Source organism: Gobius niger (assembly GCF_951799975.1).
Source record: "Gobius niger genome assembly, contig: SCAFFOLD_164, whole genome shotgun sequence".
Classification (NCBI taxonomy): domain Eukaryota; kingdom Metazoa; phylum Chordata; class Actinopteri; order Gobiiformes; family Gobiidae; genus Gobius; species Gobius niger.
In genome coordinates, this window is record NW_027639193.1 from 39,256 (window position 1) to 46,390 (window position 7,135).

Here is a 7,135-nt window from a genome sequence, read left to right on the forward strand (position 1 = left end):
TCACATTTTTGTCATTTTTTGTCATTTTTTTGTCACTTTTTTGTCATTTTTTTGTCATTTTTTTGTCACATTTTTGTCATTTTTTGTCAATTTTTTGTCTTTTTTTTTACTTTTTTGTCTTTTTTTTTGTCATTTTTTTGTCACATTTTTGTCATTTTTTGTCACATTTTTTGTCATTTTTTCGTCACATTTTTGTCATTTTTTGTCAATTTTTGTCAATTTTTTGTCATTTTTTGTCATTTTTTTGTCTTTTTTTTACTTTTTTGTCACATTTTTGTCATTTTTTGTCATTTTTTGGTCATTTTTTTGGTCACATTTTTGTCACATTTTTATCATTTTTTGTCATTTTTTGTCAATTTTTTGTCAATTTTTTGTCATTTTTTTACTTTTTTGTCACATTTTTGTCATTTTTTGTCATTTTTTTGTCATTTTTTTGTCACATTTTTGTCATTTTTTTGTCACATTTTTGTCATTTTTTTGTCATTTTTTGTCATTTTTTTGTCACATTTTTGTCATTTTTTGTCATTTTTTTGTCCCATTTTTGTCATTTTTTGTCAATTTTTTGTCACATTTTTGTCATTTTTTGTCATTTTTTTGTCATTTTTTGTCACATTTTTGTCATTTTTTTGTCACATTTTTGTCATTTTTTGTCATTTTTTTGTCACTTTTTTGTCATTTTTTTGTCATTTTTTTGTCACATTTTTGTCATTTTTTGTCAATTTTTTGTCTTTTTTTTTACTTTTTTGTCTTTTTTTTTGTCATTTTTTTGTCACATTTTTGTCATTTTTTGTCACATTTTTTGTCATTTTTTCGTCACATTTTTGTCATTTTTTGTCAATTTTTGTCAATTTTTTGTCAATTTTTTGTCTTTTTTTTTACTTTTTTGTCTTTTTTTTTGTCATTTTTTTGTCACATTTTTGTCATTTTTTGTCACATTTTTGTCATTTTTTCGTCACATTTTTGTCATTTTTTGTCATTTTTTTGTCACATTTTTGTCATTTTTTTGTCACATTTTTCTCATTTTTTTGTCACATTTTTGTCATTTTTTCGTCACATTTTTGTCACATTTTTGTCACTTTTTTGTCACATTTTTGTCATTTTTTTGTCATTTTTTTGTCACATTTTTGTCATTTTTTTGTCACTTTTTTGTCATTTTTTTGTCACTTTTTTGTCACATTTTTGTCATTTTTTTGTCATTTTTTTGTCACATTTTTGTCATTTTTTTGTCACTTTTTTGTCACTTTTTTGTCACTTTTTTGTCACATTTTTGTCACATTTTTGTCATTTTTTTGTCACTTTTTTGTCATTTTTTTGTCATTTTTTTGTCACATTTTTGTCATTTTTTAGTCATTTTTTTGTCACATTTTTGTCATTTTTTGTCATTTTTTTGTCACATTTTTGTCATTTTTTTGTCACATTTTTGTCATTTTTTTGTCACATTTTTGTCATTTTTTTGTCACATTTTTGTCATTTTTTTGTCATTTTTTTGTCACTTTTTTGTCACATTTTTGTCATTTTTTTGTCATTTTTTTGTCACATTTTTGTCATTTTTTTGTCACTTTTTTGTCACATTTTTGTCACATTTTTGTCATTTTTTTGTCATTTTTTTGTCATTTTTTTGTCATTTTTTTGTCACATTTTTGTCATTTTTTTATCACTTTTTTGTCATTTTTTTGTCACTTTTTTGTCACATTTTTGTCATTTTTTTGTCATTTTTTTGTCACATTTTTGTCATTTTTTGTCACTTTTTTGTCACTTTTTTGTCACTTTTTTGTCACATTTTTGTCACATTTTTGTCACATTTTTATCATTTTTTGTCATTTTTTGTCAATTTTTTGTCAATTTTTTGTCAATTTTTTGTCATTTTTTTACTTTTTTGTCACATTTTTGTCATTTTTTGTCATTTTTTTGTCATTTTTTTGTCACTTTTTTGTCACATTTTTGTCATTTTTTTGTCATATTTTTGTCATTTTTTTGTCATTTTTTGTCATTTTTTGGTCACATTTTTGTCATTTTTTGTCATTTTTTTGTCACATTTTTGTCATTTTTTGTCAATTTTTTGTCACATTTTTGTCATTTTTTGTCATTTTTTTGTCATTTTTTCGTCACATTTTTGTCATTTTTTTGTCACATTTTTGTCATTTTTTGTCATTTTTTTGTCACTTTTTTGTCATTTTTTTGTCATTTTTTTGTCACATTTTTGTCATTTTTTGTCAATTTTTTGTCTTTTTTTTTACTTTTTTGTCTTTTTTTTTGTCATTTTTTTGTCACATTTTTGTCATTTTTTGTCACATTTTTTGTCATTTTTTCGTCACATTTTTGTCATTTTTTGTCAATTTTTGTCAATTTTTTGTCATTTTTTGTCATTTTTTTGTCTTTTTTTACTTTTTTGTCACATTTTTGTCATTTTTTGTCATTTTTTGTCATTTTTTGGTCATTTTTTTGGTCACATTTTTGTCACATTTTTATCATTTTTTGTCATTTTTTGTCAATTTTTTGTCAATTTTTTGTCATTTTTTTACTTTTTTGTCACATTTTTGTCATTTTTTGTCATTTTTTTGTCATTTTTTTGTCACATTTTTGTCATTTTTTTGTCACATTTTTGTCATTTTTTAGTCATTTTTTGTCATTTTTTTGTCACATTTTTGTCATTTTTTGTCATTTTTTTGTCACATTTTTGTCATTTTTTGTCAATTTTTTGTCACATTTTTGTCATTTTTTGTCATTTTTTTGTCATTTTTTGTCACATTTTTGTCATTTTTTTGTCACATTTTTGTCATTTTTTGTCATTTTTTTGTCACTTTTTTGTCATTTTTTTGTCATTTTTTTGTCACATTTTTGTCATTTTTTGTCAATTTTTTGTCTTTTTTTTTACTTTTTTGTCTTTTTTTTTGTCATTTTTTTGTCACATTTTTGTCATTTTTTGTCACATTTTTTGTCATTTTTTCGTCACATTTTTGTCATTTTTTGTCAATTTTTGTCAATTTTTTGTCAATTTTTTGTCTTTTTTTTTACTTTTTTGTCTTTTTTTTTGTCATTTTTTTGTCACATTTTTGTCATTTTTTGTCACATTTTTGTCATTTTTTCGTCACATTTTTGTCATTTTTTGTCATTTTTTTGTCACATTTTTGTCATTTTTTTGTCACATTTTTCTCATTTTTTTGTCACATTTTTGTCATTTTTTCGTCACATTTTTGTCACATTTTTGTCACTTTTTTGTCACATTTTTGTCATTTTTTTGTCATTTTTTTGTCACATTTTTGTCATTTTTTTGTCACTTTTTTGTCATTTTTTTGTCACTTTTTTGTCACATTTTTGTCATTTTTTTGTCATTTTTTTGTCACATTTTTGTCATTTTTTTGTCACTTTTTTGTCACTTTTTTGTCACTTTTTTGTCACATTTTTGTCACATTTTTGTCATTTTTTTGTCACTTTTTTGTCATTTTTTTGTCATTTTTTTGTCACATTTTTGTCATTTTTTTGTCATTTTTTTGTCACATTTTTGTCATTTTTTTGTCACTTTTTTGTCATTTTTTTGTCACTTTTTTGTCACATTTTTGTCATTTTTTTGTCATTTTTTTGTCACATTTTTGTCATTTTTTTGTCACTTTTTTGTCACTTTTTTGTCACTTTTTTGTCACATTTTTGTCACATTTTTGTCATTTTTTTGTCACTTTTTTGTCATTTTTTTGTCATTTTTTTGTCACATTTTTGTCATTTTTTAGTCATTTTTTTGTCACATTTTTGTCATTTTTTGTCATTTTTTTGTCACATTTTTGTCATTTTTTTGTCACATTTTTGTCATTTTTTTGTCACATTTTTGTCATTTTTTTGTCACATTTTTGTCATTTTTTTGTCATTTTTTTGTCACTTTTTTGTCACATTTTTGTCATTTTTTTGTCATTTTTTTGTCACATTTTTGTCATTTTTTTGTCACTTTTTTGTCATTTTTTTGTCACTTTTTTGTCACATTTTTGTCAAATTTTTGTCATTTTTTTGTCATTTTTTTGTCATTTTTTTGTCATTTTTTTGTCACATTTTTGTCATTTTTTTATCACTTTTTTGTCATTTTTTTGTCACTTTTTTGTCACTTTTTTGTCATTTTTTTGTCACATTTTTGTCATTTTTTTGTCACTTTTTTGTCACTTTTTTGTCACTTTTTTGTCACATTTTTGTCACATTTTTGTCACATTTTTGTCATTTTTTTGTCACTTTTTTGTCATTTTTTTGTCATTTTTTTGTCACATTTTTGTCATTTTTTAGTCATTTTTTTGTCACATTTTTGTCATTTTTTGTCATTTTTTTGTCACATTTTTGTCATTTTTTTGTCACATTTTTGTCATTTTTTTGTCACATTTTTGTCATTTTTTTGTCACATTTTTGTCATTTTTTTGTCACTTTTTTGTCACATTTTTGTCATTTTTTTGTCATTTTTTTGTCACATTTTTGTCATTTTTTTGTCACTTTTTTGTCATTTTTTTGTCACTTTTTTGTCACATTTTTGTCATTTTTTTGTCATTTTTTTGTCCTTTTTTTGTCCTTTTTTTGTCACATTTTTGTCATTTTTTTGTCACTTTTTTGTCACTTTTTTGTCACTTTTTTGTCACTTTTTTGTCACATTTTTGTCATTTTTTTGTCATTTTTTTGTCACTTTTTTGTCATTTTTTTGTCATTTTTGTGTCACTTTTTTGTCATTTTTTGGTCATTTTTTTGTCACATTTATTGTCATTTTTTAGTCATTTTTTTTTTACATTTTTGTCATTTTTTTTTTTTACATTTTTGTCTTTTTGTCTTTTTTTAATTTATTTTTTTGTCACATTTTTGTCATTTTTTTGTCACATTTTAGTATTTTTTTTTTTTTTCATTTTTGTCATTTTTTTTTTAATTTTTTCGTCACATTTTTGTCAATTTTTTGTCTTTTTTTTTACTTTTTTGTCACATTTTTTGTCATTTTTTCGTCACATTTTTGTCATTTTTTCGTCGGCGTAGAAAGGCCGTCTTTCCCGCGGGTTTTCATTCATAAATATTGACAGATTTGACATCCACGTGTCCTGCTAAGGGGCCCCGTGATGACGCTTTCACCCAAATATGGTGTTTTTCCTCCTACGAGACGCCGGAGCGGAAAAGTGGAAGAACGGGCCGAGCATGCGCACTCGCTACAAAACTTCAGGGCTGGTTTTCTCTGAATGAGAGAAGCCGCACTCGGGCAGAGCCTGAGCCCTTATAGAAGCTCCCACAGACTCCAAACTTTACAGGCTGAGACACAACAACATTCTGAAGGTTTTTCCAGAGGGATTTTTTAATATCTAATTCCTAGCCTGATTTATTCAGCTTTGAAACCAAAAAAACTGGCGGAATTTGAATTTTTACAGATTTTTTCACTGATGATTAGTTTATTGAAAAACTAAACAAAATATCCAAAATCCCTCTGAAAAAATCTTAGTCACTAATATGTCAATAAAATAAAACCATAACATTTAATCTGGATCAATTCATTATTTTGATTTCGTTTCAAAATATAGGCAATTTTGGCCATTTTAATTTCCTCATATTTATATCTGTGATGTTCAGCAAAAGTTTCAAATTGACGTCGCTACATTTATGTTTTTTCCTGTTCACCTGCAGCGTCTCGCCTTAAAGTATAATTAAATATAAACCTTGATCTGCAGAGACGTGAACCAAACACTGACTCTACATAAACGTCCTCAACATTCAGTCCTTTTGCATCAGTTCAAGATTTCTATGATTAACATTTTCCTGTTGAAGTTTCAGTGACATTTGTAAAGTTTCTAATGAAGCTGATGATAAAGCAGCTGAACACTGCCCCCTGCTGGACCAGCCTGTGACAGTAATAAAGCAGCTGAACACTGCCTCCTGCTGGACCAGCCTGTGACAGTAATAAAGCAGCTGAACACTGCCCCCTGCAGGACCAGCCTGTGACAGTAATAAAGCAGCTGAACACTGCCCCCTGCTGGACCAGCCTGTGACAGTAATAAAGCGGCTGAACACTGCCCCCTGCTGGACCAGCCTGTGACAGTAATAAAACAGCTGAACACTGCCCCCTGCAGGACCAGCCTGTGACAGTAATAAAGCAGCTGAACACTGCCTCCTGCTGGACCAGCCTGTGACAGTAATAAAACAGCTGAACACTGCCCCCTGCTGGACCAGCCTGTGACAGTAATAAAGCAGCTGAACACTGCCCCCTGCTGGACCAGCCTGTGACAGTAATAAAGCAGCTGAACACTGCCCCCTGCTGGACCAGCCTGTGACAGTAATAAAGCAGCTGAACACTGCCTCCTGCTGGACCAGCCTGTGACAGTAATAAAGCAGCTGAACACTGCCCCCTGCTGGACCAGCCTGTGACAGTAATAAAGCAGCTGAACACTGCCCCCTGCAGGACCAGCCTGTGACAGTAATAAAGCAGCTGAACACTGCCTCCTGCTGGACCAGCCTGTGACAGTAATAAAGCAGCTGAACACTGCCTCCTGCTGGACCAGCCTGTGACAGTAATAAAACAGCTGAACACTGCCCCCTGCAGGACCAGCCTGTGACAGTAATAAAGCAGCTGAACACTGCCTCCTGCTGGACCAGCCTGTGACAGTAATAAAGCAGCTGAACACTGCCCCCTGCTGGACCAGCCTGTGACAGTAATAAAGCAGCTGAACACTGCCCCCTGCTGGACCAGCCTGTGACAGTAATAAAGCAGCTGAACACTGCCCCCTGCTGGACCAGCCTGTGACAGTTATAAAGCGGTTGAACACTGCCTCCTGCTGGACCAGCCGTGCATTACAGCGTCTGCATCATGAGCACTCTGTGACCTGAGCCTTGTGTTGGCAGGAGCGCGGGGGTCGGAGCGGCGCTGGAGGGCGGAGCTTCGGCGGCGCTGGAGGGCGGAGCTTCGGCGGCGCTGGAGGGCGGAGCTTCGGCGGCGCTGGAGGGCGGAGCTTCGGCGGCGCTGGAGGGCGGAGCTCCCGGCACACAGAAGGACAGTTGTTTTGTTTTTCGTTGGTTTGTGGAGCGCGAGACGCCGGCGCCCTCGTCTGAGTTTGAATGTTTAAATAAAGATATTCCAGATGTACTGTATCGTCACGGCGACGCCGCGGCGGGACGCCATCACCTTTTACTCGTACGTCGT